Source organism: Triturus cristatus, chromosome 2_1, assembly GCF_964204655.1.
Source record: "Triturus cristatus chromosome 2_1, aTriCri1.1, whole genome shotgun sequence".
NCBI classification, from domain to species: Eukaryota; Metazoa; Chordata; class Amphibia; order Caudata; family Salamandridae; genus Triturus; species Triturus cristatus.
The window spans coordinates 493,952,236-493,976,380 of NC_140581.1; the positions used below are offsets into that span (position 1 = coordinate 493,952,236).

The 24,145-nt window shown below is 46.9% G+C and overlaps 1 protein-coding gene across 1 annotated transcript in view; it reads right to left on the reverse strand.

The window, feature by feature from the left end:
• The window catches only part of TNPO1 (transportin 1), a 1,554,860-nt gene that overhangs the window by 1,321,919 nt on the left and 208,796 nt on the right, over nucleotides 1-24,145 (reverse strand). The gene's annotated exons all lie outside the window — the stretch shown is intronic.

Sequence of the window (24,145 nt, forward strand, 5' to 3'; positions counted from 1 at the left end):
AAGCCACAGATAGGGCAGCTACCACAAGATCCACCATCCCACTTAACTGTTAGATATCTAAGGGGGAGAGCGCCTGCTCTAAGTTGTAAAAGGAGTTTTCTTTCACCCGGCTTATTTATGATGTCCCAAAATGGTTCTAAACAGGGGTATAACTTAGCCTCCAAGAATTCTCCAGTCATAGACCCCGCACTGGAGCTACTCCAATGCCTAGAGGCAACCATCTCCCAATAGATATCTTTTAGAACACATTTTGTGGGGAAAATTGCACTCTCCGGGTCTTCCCAAAGTGAGCGCAGACCAAGCTCAGTCAAGGTTATCTTAAGCGTTTTTAACCATCCAATTTTGTGGAAAACATCAGTTCTTATTATGTCTAGAAAACCCTCGGCATAGTGAGAGAGCACAGGAGTCGTCCATATCCTACGCCAATATAAGATTGGGCGAAGCTTAACCAGATCTGAAACTGCTCTTCTACCCAGGTCGTATTTAAGGGGGAGCAGAGGGGTGCTTTTAGGAACACCCGTTATAGCCCTAAAGAATTTATTTTCAGAAGATTGAAGCACAACCACTTTCTCAAAGCCCCAGAGCTCAGCACCATAAAGGGCGGAGCCTAGGGCCTTTGCTTCATAGACCTGTAGGGCGGGTTTAATTGGTTTAGTTAAGGATTTCCTGTGCTCAGCACAGATAGCACCAGACAATTGCCTGTGTCTAAGTGAGGCAATGTCGATATGACGGCGCCAACTTTTATCGCTAGAGATATGCATGCCTAGGTATGTGAAAGAATTCACAATTTCTAGCGGGCGGTCATTTAGAGTAATTTTGGTTTTAAAATTACGATGGGGGTTAAAGGACATAAGTTTTGTTTTAGCTGAATTAATTTCTAATCCATACTCCCCACAAAATTGGTCAAAAATAGATAAAGCACGCTGCAAGCCACTAGGGGTTTTAGATAAAACAAGCGTATCGTCTGCAAACATTAAAATGGGGATCTTGATCCCAGCTAAAAACGGAGCATCCACTTGAGCAGAAAGCATGCGGTCTACAACCTCATTAATATACAAAGTGAAAAGTACAGGGGCCATTGAACAACCTTGTCGGACTCCCCGCTCAACTGGGAAGTCCACTGTAACCGATCCTAATCCTCCCCATTGTATTCTTGCAAAATTAAATTAGTGGAGTCTCATTATCAAAGATAATAGGTCATCAGGTAGACCCTGCTTCTTAAGGACCAGCCAAAGCTTAGAGCGGGGAACGAGGTCGAAGGCAGCCCGCAGGTCTACAAAAGCCGCATACAAGCTGCCCTCGCCTAAAACAACAGTCCGCCATTGCAGCATAGTAAAGCGAAAAACCTGGTCCACCGCGCTTGTGAGCCTTCGGAAACCTGCCTGGAAGGGTGATAGAGCATTGAACTCCTCCGCCCAGTCAAGAAGCCTGTTGGCAATCACACGTCCGACAACCTTTTGAATAGTATCAATTAGGCTTATCGGTCTGTAATTGCCCGGCTGTGATCGATCACCTTTCTTGTAGATAGGAATGATTACGGCACCCTGCCAAGAGGTTGGTACCGCAGCACCCGATGCAATAGCATTTACAAGAAGACGGATATACTTGCACCAGCGTTGTTTGTCATTTATAAATACATCAGCTGGAACGCCATCAAGACCGGGAGCACGGCCCGGGGCTACTGAGTTAATGGCCATCATAATTTCATCAGTGTTAAAGAAGTGATCTTGAAACTGGTTTACACTGGTGTCTGGCCCTAATTCAACAATGTTGGGCTCTGCATACTGATTTTTGAAAAATTTTACCCATTCTTCCTGTGGAACATTATTGCATGGGGGGGGGGGTCGGGCAAACCTGAGCTACCCCATTTAACAATATGCCAGAAAACCCGAGAGTCCTTCTTGTCACTGGCAGCCTTTAGCTCAGACCAGTGGTGCTCGTCCCAGGCTTTTTTTTGCCATTAAAATACTGGATTTATAATCGTTTCTGGCGGATTTTATTGCGATTGACTGCCCGCCTTTAATTGCTTTACCTAAAGCAAGTCGTGCAGCCCTACACTGATCATTATACCATTTTGCAAGTTTTGGGGCTCTAGCTCCTTTATTTTTCACTGGTATAAGAAAATGAGCTTTAATTGTAGAAAAAAGACAATTATGAATTTCTAATATATTGTCCATGCCGGAGCTAATTATTTTAGAGTGCTCTATGGCCAATATTGCTTGGTCAACCTGGTCGCTGATGTTAGCAATGATCTGTTGATTAGCCTCTATGTTTTCCCACCTTAATCTTCGCATATCATTGGTGGGAATGATCTTGGGGGGGGGGATCAACTCGGTGTGACCAGAGGACTGGGTGGTATGGGGCCACCATTTGTGAGTTACGCACAGGGGGTTGTGGTCACTCTCTATTCGCCAGGCAACTTCCATGTCGCTAGTCAGGGGCCACAGTTTAAGACTACATAAGACGTAGTCGATCCTGCTATTATATCGCCCATTATCAAATGTGCTTGTCCCATTCTTATCACTGCAAGTCCTTCCATTTAGGGCTCTTAGACCCTTTTCATAACATAGAGCATTTAAGCTAATCACATCTTCAGTCCACCGCATGACCGGGTTGAGCTCCAGTTTAGGGATTCCCCATTGTCGGTCCTCTTCATCACCAAAGAGGTCATCATCACTAATTAAGGGTTCAAATGTTCTGTTAAAGTCTCCCGCTATAAAAATATTATGATTTAAGGAATGAGTATCAAGAAGACAACCCAAGGTTGATAAAACCTCGGTCCTCTCTCCCTTATTACACCTTACATAGATGTTATAAATATCCAAGATCCCAAGTTTATTGAAATTTATCCTAACGAGTTGGATATCTCTATGGTTGGTGTCTATAACTTTAATAAGGAGCTTTAAACTCTGGCAAACCCAGATAGTTAAACCCCCCATAGGCCTGCCCTTTGGGCCCTTTAATGCAGGAACAAAGTAATTTAAATAACCCTGCACAAAGGATGGTTCACATGACCAGGTTTCCTGAAATAAACATACATCAAAATTGTTGATAAAACCTAACCAATCATCGCACTCCAATTTAGAAGTCAGCCCTGCAATATTCCAGGACAATAACTTCCCCGTTATAATCTCAGAGTTAGCCGAAAGGCTGGCAAAATATAGAGTCCGGGGCAATGAGATGATTGGTACAAGTAACAACACTGGCTTCAGGAGCTTGGATTCCTGGCTCATTATAAAGTGTAGAAGAGACATGAAAAGATGATTCAACGGGGGTTAATAATGAACCCTTGGGGTAGGTAAGTGAATCTACCTCTTCAAGGTTGGCTAAAGCCTCGTATCGGTTTTTGAGGGGTATGGGAGGGTTAAGCCGACTGCGAAGTGAAGCCCCGGCATTAGAAATGGGAGCTGAAAGGGAGCGAGGATAAAAATAAGTCAGCTCCCAAGTAGTAATAAAAGACTTGGCATGATTTTCGTGCCAATTGAGGATATGGTTCACCGCTCGAGGATCACTAAAATTAACTATTATAATGTCCCCATTTATGTTCTTTTGGGTGTGGCCCAGCCAAGGTAAACGCCGAACATGTAAAATTTCCCCATTTATGTATGACGGAAAAGGGCGATTTTGGCCAAGCCAATGAATCACTTTGTTTTTTAACTGGGGATAACTCTCAATTACGTCATCCTTTAGAGTAGGAACACCAGCAAGGACGAACACCAGGGGCACAGCTTCTGGTGGGAGTTCAATACATAAGGACCTACGCATCTGTGGGATAGAAATTGGATTATTAACTTTACTATCACACAGTATGCCTTTTGATGTTGCCTTTATCCCTCGTAATGAGGCTCTTTCTGCAGCTGTAGTGGGAGGTTGCATTGAAATCGGGAGATTGGTTCTTCCTACATTGTTATGAGTTGCATTAGTAACTTTGGAGTAGTTTTGAGAAATAGGCTTTGATGGTACAACAGGAGGAGGTAATGTAACAGGAGAGGAGATAATAGGAGAAGGAATAATGGGGGAGCTATGGTTGATTTGACAAAATTCCTAATTAATTCCCTGTTACTCTCTATTACCGACTCAACTTTGTCAAGCCTACTATTAATGGATTTCAAGCTCTCAATGATAGGTGACATAAGAGATTTCAATAGCCCATCAATCTGAGCCAATAACTCTACAGTAGCTGAATCTTTTACAGGACAAGATGCAAGCATATCTTTAGTCTGTGGATTAACATCAGAGAGTATACAACTATTGTCATTAGAAACCAAGTCAATATTACAAATACTTTTTGCCGTTTTATTATTTGGCTGGACAGAATCTACCTTCCTCTTTTTTCTAGGGATTGGACCAGACTTTTTAACATGCCTGGATGAGTTAACCTTACGAGGTAGGGGTTTAGTACCTTGCAAGGGTAGCCCTTTAGATAAGGCTACTTCAGGAGATAAATTAAGAGAAACAAGTGATCCGGTAGCGAGCATATCCTTAGGTTGCTCGATTAAGGAATTTACATTTCGGGATAGTGTTGGGGAATCGGCATTACTAGGAGTACATAAAACCTCTTTTTGAGACAACACACTTGTGACTGGAGAAATATCTGCAAGAAGTGGGGGAGCCTGGGGAAGAGGCGTATTTTTGATATGCTCGATAGAACAGCGACGCCTAGCCCTTAATTCCGCAAGAGTGGCATCCCGATCATTTCCGGACATGACTTTAAAAACATAACCGTCAAGAGTCCCCTTACTTGCACCTTCAGCCATATTCATACAGCAGGGGCGAGTATGAAACTACAGAGTGGAAATACAGCCGCTTCCACAACAACAAGCAAATTAGTAAATATCAAATACCACATAAACATTACGATACCTAATGTAACATAAATAGGATCAGTTAACACCAAGAGTTAAGGAATAGGCCCTGCCCGGCCTCCCTCGGGCTTCGGAGGGCTACAGAGGGCCCGCCCTTTGCCCGGGCTTAGCCCGGCGCCGCCCGCGCGCGATCCCGCGACGCGGGGAGCGGCGATATTTTTGAAGCGCCTTCTGGCGCGAAACGCAGGGTGTCCGCCTCCGCCTCCGGAAGTTGCAGCACAGGAGCCTGGGTGCTGTAGTCCTGTGAAGTCTCCGCACAGCGGTCGCCGCTGGACACACAGCGACAGCGGGAGGAAAAGCACAGCAGGCAGGGAGGAAAAGCACAGCAGGCAGGATTTTACCAGCCCCCTGAGAAGCGCAACAGGTAGGGAGCACACCACCAACAGATTTGATTAGGCAGCGAGCAGAGAAACCCGCTCTGCCGAGGGCGGTGATATTTTTGAAGCCCCTTCTGGCGCGAAACGCAGGGTGTCCGCCTCCGGAAGTTGCAGCACAGGAGCCTGGGTGCTGTAGTCCTGTGAAGTCTCCGCACAGCGGTCGCCGCTGGACACACAGCGACAGCGGGAGGAAAAGCACAGCAGGCAGGGAGGAAAAGCACAGCAGGCCGGATTTTACCAGCCCCCTGAGAAGCGCAACAGGTAGGGAGCACACCACCAACAGATTTGATTAGGCAGCGAGCAGAGAAACCCGCTCTGCCGAGGGCGGTGATATTTTTGAAGCGCCTTCTGGCGGGAAACGCAGGGTGTCCGCCTCCGGAAGTTGCAGCTGGGTGCTGTAGTCCTGTGAAGTCTCCGCACAGCGGTCGCCGCTGGACACACAGCGACAGCGGGAGGAAAAGCACAGCAGGCAGGGAGGAAAAGCACAGCAGGCAGGATTTTACCAGCCCCCTGAGAAGCGCAACAGGTAGGGAGCACACCACCAACAGATTTGATTAGGCAGCGAGCAGAGAAACCCGCTCTGCCGAGGGCGGTGATATTTTTTAAGCGCCTTCTGGCGCGAAACGCAGGGTGTCCGCCTCCGCCTCCGGAAGTTGCAGCACAGGAGCCTGGGTGCTGTAGTCCTGTGAAGTCTCCGCACAGCGGTCGCCGCTGGACACACAGCGACAGCGGGAGGAAAAGCATAGCAGGCAGGGAGGAAAAGCACAGCAGGCAGGATTTTACCAGCCCCCTGAGAAGCGCAACAGGTAGGGAGCTCACCACCAACAGATTTGATTAGGCAGCGAGCAGAGAAACCCCGTAATAGCATAATGTATGTCCTCTGACTGAGGTTTGAGCTTCTGAGGCAATTTGGTAAGAAGATGACCTGTATCAGGATTAATGTAAAGTTCCTTTTGATTTGGGCTTGACTTGGGAGGCGGGACGTCGAAAATCAGATGCTGCAGCTTCGGAGGGATCATTTTTAGTTTTTCGGTGGAACGACTCTTTGGCGTTGGGGTTTCTGCTCTGAAGCAGTCTTCGGCTCCGAAGGTTTTGGCTCAGTGCCAGACTTTGGCTGACTCAATCCCAAGCTGGAAGGCTTAATGATGTGTTTTGGTGCCGGGGCATTAAAAACATTTTCTCTTTGCTAAACGTGGCCCGAAGGCAGAGGTGGAACCAAAGCCTATTTCTGAAATAGATTTCAGGGCCAGGGGTGTCCGGTACTCACGGACGTTGACCTTGCGGTATGTAGTCTTCCATCTCGGAGTCCGGAATAGATAGAGGCTCTTCCTGCTACTCTTCGGCTCTTTGTGCATCGAATTCTTCTTGCTCAGATCCTTCACCGAAGATGTCCGGCGTGTATTCGATGTTCTGGCTTTGCATTTCAATACGTCGAGCCGGACGACCTCAGAGAGTTTTCTTCAATCGAAATGATCTGCACATGTCACAGTCCTGTTCGTTGTGCTCTGGAGATAAGCACAAGTTGCACACTTAGTGTGAGTCGGTGTGTGGATACTTTGCGAGACACAGAGGACAGAATTTGAATGGAGTCTATTCCATCGACTGCGAGGTGGACCGACGTCGTAAGACCCGATGCCCTTCCACGAGTCTTTCCGATCGAAATAGAAATTTTCTTCAACTGATACGCGGAGAAGTGAGATATGTGTACAAAACAATACAGACGCGGGTAGAGTGGATTGGGCACCGAGGGGAACCAGAGGAATGGGTTCTAACTGGAGCGCACAATACAGGTCCGAATCCGATGGCGGAAAAAAGCAATGGAGTCGATGCCCATGCGCACTATCACCATAGGAGGAGTCACCTGACCTTGTGACTGGAAAGACTTCTTCGAAGAAAAACAACTTGCAAACATCCGGACCCAACACTAGATGGCAGGAGTATGCAAAGCATGTGATCTACAACTCGCATGCCTCGAACTCATATTTCCCCTCATCTGAGCCAACCTGCTCGTCTTCATTGAAAAATAAACATTCCATGAGGGCATGTCCAAGATGGCGGCGGTGTAGGATGTACACCTTGGAGCTCCGCCGGATATTCAGGTCCAGCTGCGACAGTGAGGGACGCGGGCGCCGAGAGCCGATAGAAGTGACGGCTTGCTCGCGGACCTCAAGCGGGAGCACATTAGAGGGCCGGCGTCGGCAAAGGAGCAAGGGCGACGTGATCCCGGTGGCTGGAGGGTGGCCGGCTTGCAGCGCGCGGCAACCTCGGACTTGGGGCTGCCTGGGACAGGGCCGGTCATGTCTGGCCCTGCTGACCAGATGATCGAGCCATAGCCGTGAAGTAGCAGACCGGCGGTCTTCTCGGGACGGCGTTGACCACCGTGAGTGGAGACACTGGGGCAGAGGTGCGGGGGAGCATGGCGCAAGAGCGCGTCCGCAACTACTACCGCTTCCCTCTGGCCCACGACTGGGGCCCGGACTTGGGCGCGGAGGAGGCCTGAGACATTGCTACCTCATTAACTTCTGTGAACGGTCACCCCTTATTTACCGGCGGGTACCGGGACCCCACTGACACCTCCTGCGCCTAGAGGCTAGAGTTAGAGGTGAGGGCACTGGACTGTGGCCTTTTGCGGCCCGATGCTATGGGCCGACCTGCCTCGCTTGGATCCAATGCGCCGTTGCGCCCCGCCTTCCTTTCTCACTAGGGCCTGCGGTCCTGTTAGGGACACTAATTTAAGCGGGCCTTTTGGCGGTGTTTGCACGTAGGGGGTGCTGCGGGGCCCTCAGCGCTCAGGTCCTGCCTTCGCGGGGGTCACCGACGAGGATCTCCTGAGGCCTGCGCTGCATGGACTGGTCTGCTGCGTCGCGGTGGGCGGCCGTGGGCCCTGGTAGTGCATCTGGGCCCCTACTCCCCTCATGTTTAGAGGTGCGCTCTGAGGCCTGCATCAACCTCCCGACCCCCCCGACCCCCAGGGTCACATCATCAGAATTGGAGGCGAGGGACCTGGATCGCGTCTTCTGCGGCTCACTGGTAGTGAACCAGCCTGCCTTGCTCTGATTGAGCCCCAGCTTTGAAAACTGCCCCTCCTACCTGCTGGGGCTGTGGACACTGAGGCCGTTTTGACAAGTGCCAAATTAGCAGGCCCAGTCTACAAGAGGCGGCCCTCGTGGAGGGTGAGCCTACTGATACACAGCGGGGGAGCTACTCTCCTGCAAAAATGTCTACCCATCAACAATCAAAGAGGGACCCCTCAGTAAAGGACATGTTTGCCCAATCAAACGCTCTTCTAGACGGGGTGGAAAACGCTGAACAAACCTACAGAAGTCGACAGCCGCAAGGAACGCTCGCTGATCCTCCAATACCTACAACACGGGGGTGCCTTCGGGTCCTCCACCAGTGATCACTGAGGGCTCAGGCTATCTGGTCCCCACCGGGCCTTGTGGGTTTAGCGTCGACCTCCCGGACGGGAGTCGTTGGGCTACCCAAAGCTGACCCCCCCCATACCCTAGCGACAGGGATACTCCAACTCGCACACCCAGCTGCGACATGGACCCCAAACCTGCGACTGTGATGACTCCAGGGTGGGAGAGGTTGACAGACTTACTACTTCTGTTCTGTTATTTTCTGTGTTCTAATTTTAACTTTCTCTTCTCCCCCCCATGTTGTCATGGTGCTTATCCCTGCCCTTCAAATGGGGGGGGGGGGGGGGGGGGGGAGATGGGGGAGGAAGGGGGAGGAGTGGCGGGGCACTTGAATGTGTGGACAAAGGGGTGCACCAGCACTGATCATGGCGTCTATACTTAGCCTTAACGTCAGAGGCCTTAACTCCACAACGAAACAGCCAACGGTACTCTCATATCTTAAAGACCCAAAGTGCGACATATGCATGTTGCTAGAAACCCATATACTCCAACAAGACTGGTGACGAATGCGTTCTTACTGGTTTGAAAGTCAGTATTTCTCCTCTGGACCGGCGACGAAGGCGGGGGTAGCCATCCTGCTCGCCATGCAATTTGCGGGGAGGGTGGAGGGAGTTTTTGTGGACATCTATGGTCGTTTGTTAGCACTACACGTACAGATACAGGGCACCAGGTACACGATGGCCACGGTCTATGCACCCAACAAACAGGAACTCTTTCTCAAGGACGCCCTGGGACGACTGACCTCCATCCCTGACAGGGAGATGATGGTGTGGGGAGACTTTAATATTGTAATGGATGGACATCAGGAAAGATCACTCCCCGGACAGGCCGAGACAGAGGTCTATCCCCAGGCATTAAGAGCTAGCTGGATGAAGCAGGCCTAATCAATATCTGGTGTCACACGCACCCCAGGGAAGAAGACTACACATTCTTCTCAGCGGTGCATCAAACATATACACGGATCGATTACCTCCTCACAACACCAGGGATAACAAGGGACATAACGGCTGCGGATATAGGGGCAGCCGCCCTTTCCGATCATTCCCCCATTAGTCTACACTTTGGCACCAAATCGTGACCAACAACTCCTCACCTCTGGAGCATTAACAGACAACTCCTCACATACGATAAGGTGCGAACGGTCACTTAAGAACACTGACTTCTTTTCTGGAGCATAAGGACAGTGCCAACACGAATATTGTCACACTGTGGGAGACACTTTATTGGCATGGCAACGGGCTACAACATGGAGCGGTGGGATAAGCGTTGCCAGCTAGAAGTCCAAATTAAGAAATGGGAGACAGCACATGCCCAATCAAGAACCGTGACAGTTCGTCGACAGCGGACTGCTGCACGGAAACACCTACGAGCCATAGATATGGGGGGCAGAGTACGCACGATTGCGACTACGCCACAAATATTACGCCTGAGGCAATAAGGCGGGTGCATGTTAGCACATCGCCCAGGTCATAGAACCACCAATACCCAAAATACAATGGACAGATGTTTCCGCTTTTACCACTGATGATGGCATTGTGAACTCCCTTTGAGCATTCTATAGGGCCCTTTACACTGCCAAACCCTTACAGGAAGTAGATGTGGAGACATACCTGTCCCGGGTCTATCCATCTGACGTATAAGTGCCCAAGCACACTGCCTTAGAGAAGGACGTCACAGTACAAAAGGTCCTCACCGATATACATAGGCTGCAATCCCACAAAGCACCCGGCCCAATGGCTATGGTGGGGATTTTGACCAACTCTTTGCCTCTAATCTGGCCCCAATACTCACACGCCTATTTAATTACATACACACACAGGGAGCGCTACCAGAATCAATGCGCATTGCCACCATCACAGTAATGCCTAAGCAAGGCAAGGACGCCAAAAACTGCGCCTCCTACCGCCCGATCTCATTGCTGAACATAGACGTGAAGATTTTTACTAGCATGCTATCTCTTAGATTGGCACCATACGTGAAAGGACAGGTCGACCCGGACCAGGCTGGGTTCATCCCGGAACGCGGGTGTAGTGACAATACAAAGAGGCTATGCCACCTATTGGACAAAATGCAGAGCTCCCAGACTCCAGCACTCATGTTGACGATAAACGCAGAGAAAACGTTTGACAGTGTGCACTGGCCATATCAGTACCGGGTGCTGGAGCTGGTAGGCCTTGGTCCTCGATTCCGCAGTTGGATGCAAGCTTGCTATGCAGCTCCCCAGGCCAACATCAGTGTAAATGGCGAACAGTCACCAACGTTACCAATAGGGCAAGGAACCAGACAGGGTTGCCCGGTCTCTTCTCCTTTTTGCGCTCTATATGAAGCTACTGGCTGAACGAATAAGGGACCGGGATTCAGATGGGAGGAAGGGAACACAAGATTATGCCATACGCGGACCATGTGCTCCAGACACTCACAAACCCATCTAATTCTCTGGCTGTTTTGGCAGAGCTCTCAGAATTCGGGAAAGCATCAGGATTCAAAATCAATCCACAGAAGTCTCTGGTCCTGGACCTAACACTACAGGATCCTGAGCAAACTCAACTTTGTGAACGCTTCCCGTTTCAGTGAGCAGAAGGCGGGGTCCCATACCTAGGACTATAAATATTCCCCACCCTCCAGGTTACTACGGAGCATAACTATGGGAATTTACTCGCCATGGCCTGATCAGATCTCACTAAACGGAAGCGCAGGGGCGCTCGTGGATGGGGCGGCTGGCAGCCGTTCAAATTACGATACTCCCCAAGATACTTTATGTAATGCAAACCATGTCGTTCCAGCCCCCAACACAGATATTAGATAAACAGGCCCTAATTTGGGACTTTTTCTGGGAGGGTAAGCGGGCGAGAATGTCCAGACCACAAGCCTTTCGATAGCGGAAGGAGGACTAGGGGTTCTGAACATATGCAAATACCATCAGGCAGCCCAGCTGCGACATCCTGCATGCTCCCCAAAAAGCACTGGTGCTTTATAGACCAAGCCATAGCGGGAATACACATCTAGAAAGTGCCTTGGTTACCTAAGCCGCATAGACCAGTGGGTGCGTACATCTCACCAGTTACGAGGTTGACGTTAGGAGTCTGGGACAAGGTACAGCATAACCTTTCTACTCAGATATCCCCGCAGACCCCGATGTTAGGCAACCCAGACTTGAAGCGGGTGGGGGATGATTCGATTCTGAAGGGTTCATGGACTCTGCCAAACTGCAGACATGCTATCCACTCCCGGACTCTGCGAGATGGCCGTAGCACATTGGGTGACCAGACAGTGGATTCAACCACTTGCCAGCAGAGCCCTACTGCCCTTTGAGAAGTGGCTCATTACACGGATCTCAGACAAGAAGCTGCTCTCGGACATCTACGCATTCCTGGGGCAGCCCGTACATCCCTTGCCTTCCCCCACCAGTGCCAGATGGGAAAGAGAATGCTAACGCCCCTTTTCTGATAAAGAGTGGAGTGACATCCTACAACGAGCACGAACATCTGCCCTCAACACAACTAGTAAAGAAATGCTCCTCAAAATAGCTCACAACTAGTATCTCACACCTGCCAGAGTTGCTACGTGGGATCCTAGGGAGGGTGGGTTGTGCTGGCGGCAATGCGGAGAGCAGGGCACACTCACACACCTGCTATGACAGTGCCCCAGCATAGAATCATAATGGGCAGGAGTGTTCCGTCACAATTAACATAATCTTTAACACAGACATACCCAAATTCCCTAGCTACATATTGCAGGGCCTTCCTAACCCGCTCACCTACCCATTGAAATCGTCCAGAGGCAAAGCCATTACTCTTACTTTGGGGGCTGCAAAGCAGCTTCTTTTAGCCAGGAGGGGACAGGCAAGGTACCCACGCACCAGTACTGGTTACATAAAGTGTGGGAAATCCTGGGAATTGAGAAGTTGACGGCCGTAACAGCACAGCAATTGCCCCGGTTTGATAAGATGTGGCAACCATGTATACAGTTTTCAGCAGACTAGTTCCGCGAGCTGACCTGCCCCCAATACCTGCGGATCCTGCGACTAACAGCTACCGAACATACCACGCTAACCTAGGCCGCAATTACTTTGCAAAGACGCAAGCGCGCTAGGGAAGCGATGTCCCCGCCTCCTTATCCCCCCCACCTTCATCTTTTCCTTTACTCTTAACAGTTCTGTTAATAAGCTTTGTTCCTTCTCATTTACCAAATGCACAAACCACCGACCAAGGGTTGTAGCTGGCTTATGTTTTATTGTTGCTATACAACATAAAATCAATAAAAATGATTTAACATTCCACCTTAACCTGCATCTGAAGCATGTCATTCGGTAGCCAGCAGCAACCCAGTCCTACTACCACCCTTCTAGTACTTCTACTCTGCATGAAGTGGTCAATTTGACTAGTTCAAACAGTCGCCCTCTCAGCACAGGAAAAAGTGTACAATAGATTGCTCTCAGTCACGCATTCGCTCTCCCCAGTTTTCCTTTATGTATAGCAGTATGCAGTATTTAAGTTCCTACAGGCCAACCTGGTCAGCTAGCAAGTTATTATCCAACATCCAGATCCTCTGTCAGCCCAATCAATTGCCACTTTCAAGTTCTGGCTTATGGTCAGATACTGCAATATAGCCAATGGAGGGTTCGAAAACGCTGTTGCGCAGACTCCCATATCAAAAACTGGTCAGGCTGGGCACGTTTTAAAGGCTACTAAAAAAATGTTCACTTGGACTTCCCAGGATGCTGCTCTCTTCATAAAATTAAGCCAATTTAGTATAATCGATCCCTACCAGCTACTGATCAGACTTCCTCTTCCACCAAATATTTATCACCCTCCACCAATCACCCTGACTATCCATTACTAATACATCACAGACAACCTCCATATAATTATGTCTCCCTCTGCCTTCCGTATAACTTCAGCTATCACGGTTATCAAAATGCTTCTCGGCGAATATGAGGGACGTAAAGGCACACTGTGTACCAGAGTTCGCATTTCAATAATCATTGGCCTGCTTTGCCTTGGGGGTCACTTTCCCTTTAAAGCTTGCTGAAACTAAATTTGCTACCCCTCCTGTCGTTATCTAACTGGACAAGACGTGTTGCACCCTAAATCATTTTAAGTGAAATGTCCCCATTTTTTTCCAGTGGAGAGGAGTTTTTCTGCAGTAAGCATACGTCATATTACAGCATTAGGAAGGCCATCTCTCATTTGGCCGGGATGTTTAACTCTTCCCCCATCCCGAACAATAATGCTTATTATCTTTAGGGCAATGGAAGATGGTAGTTTTCCGTTTGCCCCTCCTTCACACAACCCCATCTGTCCCTCAGCTTTTTCTTGCCACACAACATATTTTATTGTTTTGATACCATATAAGCCGGCATAATGCGGAGACATAATGACATACATATCAATTATGAAAGGCATTAAAGGTTCCAGCATTTTCACCGGTTATGGCTGCTATACATGTGGAGAAACTTAAACAAACAGCAATTGAACAGCATAAAACATTGTGCATCGAGACCAATTGTTCTTTACCCTGTTACCACCCTCCTGTCCCTTTAATTTAGGGCCCTGACCAGAGTTGTACATCCTTGATTGTGCCCGAATTACCTGATTTGATGGTCTAATCTTTGATCCTGTGTAGTGTGGGGGTCGAGTGATGAGCCTTGTTAATCTGACCATCTTTGTCATATTTTAATATTTTATTGTGTTTTTGTGGGCAGCCATGTGTCTTAATAACTGGGAGTTACAGGCCCATATTTAAGTCCATACCTTTCTTCCATGCACCTAAGCGAGGGGGGCTATACGATTTTCATAGTCTTGCAATGTCGCGCTTGGCTAATATTAGGCCCAGGAAGAGTGGGTGTTGCTTGTACCTATTCCCCCCTATTCCCACGGTGAAATGTAGTAGTAGAAGTTTTGGGGATCAGGGAATGTCCCATGCTAACACTTCCGTCAGGCAATTTATTACGCTGCGCCAGAAGCGATCTAGGGCCACACACGTCCATGTCATACGTAGAAATGAATGTGGAGATGTAATCAACACTGTTCTCCACAGTCTGTACCTAGTGTAATATACCCTATGAAGAGATTTAAATTGTGTAAGTCTTAAGCAGATAGAGACCGCTGCCTCTCTGGGTGATTCAAGTGTCTGTCCAATCGTCATCAATTGAGCCCACGTCTGTTGCCCATGACGTCCACAGGGATCTAAGGTGCTAGGGTTATTCGTGATCAGGGATTGATATATTTTCGAAATGTTGTCGTCTCAGAGGTCATCCATCAGGAGTTTGCCTTCCAGTGGGCTAAAATTTGGAATGGTGGCTAAGTCTCTTGTATATGGTTAGAAAGCATGACTTAATTGTAGGTATTTATAAAATTGTTTGTGGGGCATTGAGAATTCTACTTTGAGTTCTTGAAACGATATGAGGACGGGGCCCTTCATCAAGTCTCCAACGGAGGAGATCCAGATATGGTCTCATTGAGTGAATCCCTGAAGGTCCGCAACCTGAGGGAGTAGACGGTTTTGCCACAGCAGGGTTTCTCTAGGGATGCGGTTCAACCAGCCCATCCGGCGGAGAGACTGTCGCCAGACTAGGATCACCACCCTAGTCGCGTGGGGAAGATTTTGGGGATCTGATTGATTATATAGATACATATAAAGAGATGGATCTTCCATAATCCATTGTTCTACCCTATAAGCTGGGTCATTTCTGGAGCCATACCACCAATCATTTGGAATCTGTATATGCGCTGCCGCATGATAGGATTGTACATCGGCAGCAGCTATTCCACCGCAGAACGTAAATTGGAAGCAGGTGCGAAGTGCTACTTGTGCTCTGCTCCCCATAAAAACTGGCCCAGTATTGTGATGATTTGTTAAAACCATGCCAATGGAATTGGGTATGGGTGAGATTGAAGTTGATATAGTAGGCGGGGAGGGGATACCATCTTGAAGATGGCTGATCATCTGTAAAATGACAGAGGGAGATTGGACCAGGAGCATACCTCGGCTTTAACCCAATCTGTGAGGGCACCTACATTTCTGTCCCATGAGACTGGTTGCTTGTCAGACAAATACACCTAGATGTTGTAGACCGTCGGTTGCTACTGTCAGTTCTTTCAAACAGCGTCCGTTCCCAAGGGTCCCCTTAATGGCCCAGATGGAGGATTTCGATCTATTCATGTGGAGGCCTGACGTCTCACCAAATATGCGCATAGTTTGAAGGAGTCTTGGGCCGAATCTATGGGGTCTGTGACGAAGAAAAGGACGTCCGTGTGAAGTGCAAATGGTACGATATCTCCAGCGACCATTTAAAACCCTGCACTAAGGCGTCTTGCTTCACCTATGCGACTAATGGTTCTATGGCAAGCGCGAATAGGATGGGGGAGAGGGGGCATCCCTGCCTGGTACCTCGACCTATTGGGAATTGGTTAGAAACTGTGCCAGCCACCCGAATTGAGGCCGTGAGGGCTGTGTATAGTAATCGTACATAGGCTATGAATTTGGGGCCCATATTTAGATGTTTCAGCAATATAAACATATATGAAATGAAATGAAAGGTGAGGTTTATATAGCGCAAATGTCACTCCTGACGGAGTCTCCTGGCGCTGCAGATAACTGAAACGGACTGTAACTGTACGGGCTAGATCATAGCCAGGGAGCAGACATCTGTTAGGCCAAAGATCCAGGTCTTAAGGACTCTTCTAAACAGATCTTCCCGTTGAATCGCTCTCAGTTCCTTTGGCAAGCTATTCCACGCTTTTGCTCCCAAGACGGTAGCCGATTTCCTTCCTTTAGATGACAGTTTAAACCTAGCTATTGAAAGTAGATTTGCCGAGCTAGATCTTAGTGTCCTTATTGTGGTGTGTGATTTAAATCTAGTGGAGAGATAAGAAGCACCTACACCACGAGAAGCTCTAAAAGTTGTCAAGAGCAATTTAAACAGGATTCTTTTATGAATCGGGAGCCAGTGCAGAGTATTCAATGCAGCAGAAGCAGACGCTCTACGAGGAAGTCCCAAGACCAGTCTGGCCGCTGCATGCTGGACTACCTGAAGCTTCCTCAGGGAGGACTTGTTCGTCCCTGCAAGGAGGCTATTGCAGTAGTCCAGCCGTGATAATATAAGAGCTACTGTCACCGTTTTCCTAGCTGCAAGCGGGATAAGATTAAAAAACGTTTTCAATGTTTTGATAAGGCCGAAACAAATCCCTGTTAATTTTGAAACAGGGGGCTTAAAGGAGAGAGAAGAGTCAAACAATACTCCCAGATTTTTTGCGACCTCAACCGTTGAAGGAGGGGCTACAGTATCATCTGGCCACCAGTCTTTGGGTCGGAACAGATTGCTTTTTCTGATGGGAAGGATTTCTGTTTTGTCGGTGTTACAGCAGAGATGGTTATTGTTCATCCATTTGATAACTGCCGTAAGACAAGCTTTGAAATTTTCTTCCGCTTTTGTCGATCTCTCTTCTAATGACAGAATAAGTTGGGTATCATCAGCGTAAGATGTAATTTCGATCCCAATGGATGAGATTAGTGAGATGAGTGGAGCCATGTATATATTAAACAGCAGGGGACTAAGAGAAGCCCCCTGTGGGACACCCGTAGATACAGTATATTCAGATGAAAAACAGGAACCCAAAGAGACAACCTGTTTTCTGTTTGACAGAAAAGATGTAATCCAGGCCAATGCCAAGTTAGTGATGCCTCATGATCTTAGTCTGGCTAGCAGGATGTCATGGGAGATGGTGTCAAACGCAGCAGACAAATCCAAAAGGATCAAGACTGCCTTCCTGCCACTATCCGTTATGAATTTTAGGGTATCTGATATCTCAAGTAGAGCCGACTCTGTCGAATGTTTTGGGCAAAATCCAGACTGGCGGGGATGAAAAATAGATGTAGACTCGGCAAAGCTAGATAGATTTTCTCTGTGATCTTACCCAAGATTGGTAAGAGGGATGTAGGCCTGTAATTAGATAGATTTGATGATTCAACGTTTTTTTCTTTTTTTAGGGGTTTTACAATAGCAAATTTCCATTCCTCGGGTACAATACCCAAGGCTAGAGAGGAATTCACTATACTGTTGATAATCGGATTCACGACATCAATAATATGATGTAAAAGAATTGGGGGACATGCGTCCAGTGGTGAACCAGATTTACAGGCTAATATAGCCTCTTTCGTTTGGACTAATGTAGCAGTTTGAAATGATTGCAGAACAGGAGAGTTCATTCCGTGGTCTGGTATTTTTTCATCAGTGAAGTCTTGAGGTCTACAAGTCCCGAAATTCCTTTGAATGTTCTCAACCTTGTTATCAAAGTAAAGTGCAATTTCATTGCAAAGTGCAAAAGACGGAGGGATTGCAGAATGCAAAGCTTTAGGATCTGTAAAAGATTTGACAATTTTGAATATTTCTTTTTGATTATGCTTGGCCATAATGATTCGATTGTGAAAATATTCTTTTTTAGCAGTTTTGATAGCCAGATTATATTGTTTCCTAAATGCTTTAAAGATTTGCAGATTGATTACTTCATATCCCCTTCGCCACTTGCGTTCAAGCTGTTTGCTATGCAGGTGAAGATCTACCAGATCTTTTGAGAAACAGGGATCATTGTGAATTCTCTTTTTAGAAGCTCGAGTACGTCCTTTGGGAGGATCTAATTTATTCACTATAGATGTTAGCCAGTTGTGCATTCTAGCCGAATCCTCTCCCGGTTCCCCGATAAGTACAGGCACCGTATCTCGAGCTGTATCTAATAGGAGGGGGTTAGAGACTAGAGAGTGCCATTTCCGCCTGGGTACGTTAGTGATGTTACTATTACTTATGCCTATACTGGACTTTTGGGGAATTGAAAAGGCGAAAGGAATAAGGCTATGGTCAGACCACACCTGTGGCATTGGATTACCAATCTGTAATGATTTAAGGTTAGTGCAGACTATATCCAGCGTGTGCCCTGCACGATGAGTTGTTCCTTGGGCAATTTGTTTGAGGCCCAATATAGAAATCATTTCTAGGAAAGAAGAAACTCCTGGGCTGTTATCACATTCCAAGTGTAGGTTAACGTTCCCAAGCAGTGTAAAGTTTGAGTATCTAAGCACTACCTCACTAAGAGCATCTCCTAAAGATTCTAAAAAGGCATTGCAGTTGCCTGGAGGGCGATATAGCAATACCCCAGAAAAGGAGAAAGAGTTGTTCATGGTGCAGCAAAAGCCCATGTTTTCTGCTCATTTTAGTCCTTGCAGGGTAAAGATCTTCCATTGTAAGGTCTCCCTATGTATAATGGCTACTCCCCCCTCCCCTGCCGTCCTCTCTATCCTTCCTGCACATAGTAAAGTTTGGCGGCAGGGCGACCCCTATATCCGGATTACAGTCTTCCCTCAACCAGGTCTCAGTAATACGTAAGAAATCTAGCTTATTGTCAGTAATTAATTCATTAACGTCCAAAGCATGCTTAATTAAAGACCGAGCATTTATTAGACCCCCTTGAATAGAAACCAGATGACTGCTTTCATTTTCTGAATCGTTCGTGATATGATGGTCAACATAGATTATTTGTGTCTGACATTTCCAGCAGCTTGTCGGGTCTGTGATGTTATTGACATCTAAGAAATGACCACATTGTTTACTAGTGTTCAATTTCTCCAAGTAACAAGTGGTCAGACTATGTCTGGGGGGTCACAGGCAGCATGGCTGGCGCTGGTCACGCATCCGGCGCGGACGGGCGCAGACGGGCTTGCTTTAGGCGCGCCGCCGGCACGCCCGCTGTGCGCGTCCGCTGCGCGTCAGCGCCATTGCTTCACTTTATACAGTGCTGAGAGAAGTACAGCAATAGACCAGCCAGTCACCCTGGCAAGATGGCGGCCGAAAGTTGTCCCACCGGAAGCTCAGACTACCCACAAGTATTAACCAAGAGTGAGTATGGCATCAATGGAGAGCAGAGTCAGCAACCTATATACCAGCTCTCAACAGCATGGCCCAGAAGTAAATGCTCCAGAACAAAAACACACAAAAATCCCAAATTTATTAAGCAGGCTTAGTAAAATCCTACCAGAGCGTCAAGTGCCCTTTTAAACACTCCCAACTGCTGTCACTTGTAGAGACCTAGGTTAGCAATCGCAGACCCACAGGGAGCCACACAGATCAGGTTTACACAGTGAACTTTAAACAGAAAAAATTAAGGTAATTACAACCCACCTATTTACAAGGCTTACTGTACATGCTCCCTACTTCCCTGTTACAAAGCATTGTTTAATTTCTCTGTCGATATACCGAAACAGCACAACAACACAGGCAGATGTGTCAACTTCTGCATCTGCAGATCAAATCTAAGAAAAAAGTACTCTACCAAAAGATATTTGAAGAAATAGGACAGTGGTCGAGAAAAATTAGCCTCTGTTAATGCGCTTCCTGGTTGATACGCTATGTCACCACAGGTTCCTCGCCTTAGAATATTCCCCAGGTACCAGGCACAGCAATCTGCGGCATTGTTTAGCTCTGCGCTGACGCAATACCACCCCAGAAGTGAAGGAGCAGAGCCTCTGTAAACACCAATCCTGTTTGCTGACATCAGTTTATTTCTTTCTCTTTACGTGCCCTCAGATGTGAACAATTGTTGGCATCAGTGTGCAGATTACTAACTTGGGAAATTGTTTGATGTTAAAAAGGAGGTAACTCCACAGAAGACTGGCAGTGAGAAACAGTTATACTATACACCCGAAAAAGCGTTACCAAAGATAAGTCAATTGTCCTTCTGGTGGACACTTCTAACTGCAGATTCCTAACCTTAGAATAGATATCAAAGCAGGAACCTTCAAAGGAGAGGGTCTGCGTGGAATAGACTCAAACCAAAAAAGACTTGCAGAATTAGCGAGTGAATTGTCCTTTCCGTTAGACCTAGCTGTCAAGGAAGTAGTGATTCACTAAGATATGCAACACACAAGATGACGGACGGTGTGCTGAAACTTTTCAAACACTCACCCCCAGCCAAGAGATCTGGGTTCAATCCATTTTTCTTTGCTCAAATGCCACCCCAGTTTGGACCCAGCTATATGCAAATCAGTCTTAACCCTGCTCCTCATTGGAACTGTCCAGCCCAAACTGCCAGTCCAGGTTCTCCCCAGACTACAAACAAGCATCCTGGGACCAGTTTTGGGTTATTACCAATCAGCCACGCTAGCTTGAATCCAGGCTAATTTGAATCCAGTGGCAGAAAGGGACCCAGGCCTAGCACGCTTGTTTTCGGTCAAGGGTGGACCTGAGAAAATTAAGCCATTAGCCTTTATTTTTAAATACTAGAACTTTAATGTGTAGAAAAATGTTCCACATTATGAACATGTTTGCAGAAAATTTTTCTGCACTTTAAATTGCTCCTGTTCAAAAAAAGAAAAAAAGGTTGTATGTTTGTGTTCTAAATATACAGTACCACACACGCAAATGGTGTGTCCAGTGCCACTGGTACATACAACAGTTTCTCAGCCACCCATATACATAGATCTCATTTGTGCGCACAAGTTCATGCATCTCCACAGACCACGCTCTCACTAACATACATGCCAGCCCTGGTGTAGTGTCCCTAGTCAAAGTATTTTTGCCCAAACCAGGGTAGCTGTCTCTATGGACATTAGGCTTAAAGTCGATGAAGCTGGACATAGGGATGTCTGGTAACAATGCTCAAGTTGCTTGGCCTTCCGTACCTCATGATGAGTTTTCACTGATCAGAAGTACCTCTCACTACAGAAAAGGTTAGAGCCCCCCCTTCCCCCGTCACTGGTCTAGACTGTCAGAGTTTTTTTGCTTTCCTTGGAATGGATATCAATAGATTTCCAAACAACTCCTTTAAGAATAAATACAGGGTGGAATGGACATGTTTATAGAATACGCCGTTCATTTATCAGGAAACCTCCATCTAGGTCACTGGTTAACCAACCACAGCAAACCACCAACGCCTCTGCCACAGAACCCAATACAACCGGCATTCTCTCAAGGGAATATTGGTACAGCAACACTTTATTTAAGGGAGGAGTTCAGATGGAATGTAAGACAAAATGGATGGAATACAAAATCAATAAAGTGGTTTACAGTCCTAACCATTCTTTATCGAAATCCCTGGCATGGAAAATGTTACCTATCTGTTCGTAGCATGTAGTACTATAGATTCATACGCTTTGCACACCGCTGCCATTAGGTGTCGGACTCAAACATTACAACTTGTTTTCTTTTTGACTCACAAGATGTGCTGAGGCTCCTCTCTTAGTCCACAATGCACATGGGTATTGACTCCACCCTATATGGTTTTCCTTTCAGCGGGGTGGATGGGATGTGAACGTAGATTGTAGAGTAAGACTACTGTGGTGTACTGTGCACACTGTAACTTGGTAACAGAGTAATGTCTGGGAAAACAAATGTGCAATCGTCACCAGGATGAAGGTGGGCAAATGTGAATCCACAGCACAGCATGCCGGATGCTCACAGGGTAACATTTACTGACTACAGCAGAGATACACTTGCTATGAATCAACTGGTTCTTTCTATGAGGTGACTATCGGCCACATGCAGAGAGAGTATGCCTCCTACTTTGGCGTAAGAAGCCGGGATAAGCTTTATCCACCGAGCAATGCCAACCTTAGAAATGGTGTGAGCTTTTTGGGCCATAAAGAGCTAGTTGATTTTGTGGCAGGACCTAGTACTGTTAATAAAGTAAATGATCTCCCACTTAATACCCAAGACATGTAAAACCCTTTACGCTACCAAGTCAGTTTGTTGAAATAATACAGGGTAGCTCAATAGTCTAGTTAAAGTGGAAAGGTGAAACTACTTTAGGCAGAAACTTTGCTTTAGTTTGAAGGACCACCCTGGTGCACCTGAATGAAGGGTTCTTGAATTGCGAGTGCTTGAAACTGACTGATGTGCCTGAGCGAGTTTATGTCCACTAAAAAATATTATGTTACTTACCCTGTAAGCATCTGTTTGTGCTGTAGTTCCACATGCTCTGCATACTCCTGCCATCTAGTGTTGGGTTTGAAGTTGTGCAAGTTGTTCCTCTCAGTGATCATGCCCATGGGCATCAACTCCTTTGTTAGACTGTTTTCTCGTAGACGGGTGAGAAAAGAGTGCAAGGAATGTGTCTTAAATGTTATGCCCATGCTAAATGTAAATATAATGTAGCTACAACGGCCACAGGCATCCGGGGAGGAGGTTGGGAGCATTTGAATCTACAGCACTACATGCCACTAACAAATGCTTACAGGATAAGTAACAATCAGTTTGATGGCGTGCAGGGCTGAGATTCACGTGCTCTGCATAGACTATAAAGCAGTCCCCCCTGAAAAGGGGTGGGAAGCCTGTGGGAGCTTCAGTAGTTTGAAAAAGTGTACGTAGCACTGCCTAACCTACACTGGCTTGTTGGTGTGCTAAAACATTCACAAAGTAGTGCTTGGTGAATGTATGTGGTGTAGAGCATGTAGCTGTCTTACAGATGTCAGCTATAGGATATTTCTAAGAAAGGCCATGGTTGTTCCCTTTTTACGAGTGGTGTGCGCTCTGGGAGTAAGAGGTAAAGGTCTTTTGGCTTTAATGGATCAAGTTTGAATATATTGGACAATCAATCTGGCTATGCCCGATTTTGATATTGAATTGCCTTTATGAGGAGGAGAAAGAGCTACAAAGAGTTGCTTTATTTTCCAGAAAACTTCAGTTCTAGCTATGTAGTACATGAGTACCTCTTAACAGCCAGAGTATGAAGAGCCTTTTCTGCAACGGAATCTGAGTGAGGGGAAAAAAGTGAGAGTTCGATAGACTGATTGAGGTGAAACTGTGAAATTACCTAGGGTAGGAATTCAGGATTGTTACAAAGAACCAGTTTGTCTCTATATATTTGGAAAAATCATTCTAACTTTAAAGCCTGGAGCTCACTAACACGCCTAAGTGAGGTAATGGGAACTAAGCATGCCATTTTCCACAAAAGAAATTGAAGGGGGCACGAGTGAAGAGGCTCAAAAAGGAGACTCATGAGTCTAGTAAAAACAATGTTAAAGTTCCAAGAGGGTGCTGGAGGAACCAGTCTGTCTGATGTGGTAAGGAGCACGCCATTGGTTAGGAACAGCGATGAACCTATGACAGACAGATTTAAAGATTTAGATTCAAATTAGTGCAAGAGAACATACCGGACTTCAAGAAAATGTTATAGTGAGAGGCTGGCTCCTTGTTCAAGATGTGGGGAAGAAGAAGCAGATTTCAGGCACGATTCGGACCTTTAAGATGCTAGGGACTTATCGGTAGGAACTCCTGCTGTGGGCAACATACTCAGACTCACTGTAAAATAATACCTGCCAGGAACAATACCCATCATATCACGGACGGGAAAATTAGGATACAAATTTGAAGTACCAAGTAGAAAAATCATAAAGCAGTATATCACAATAAGCTTGATGCTGACCCTATGGACCACAGATACAGTTATCGCTGAGAGGCATGATTCAGTGGGTGCTAGCAGAGAGTTGGATG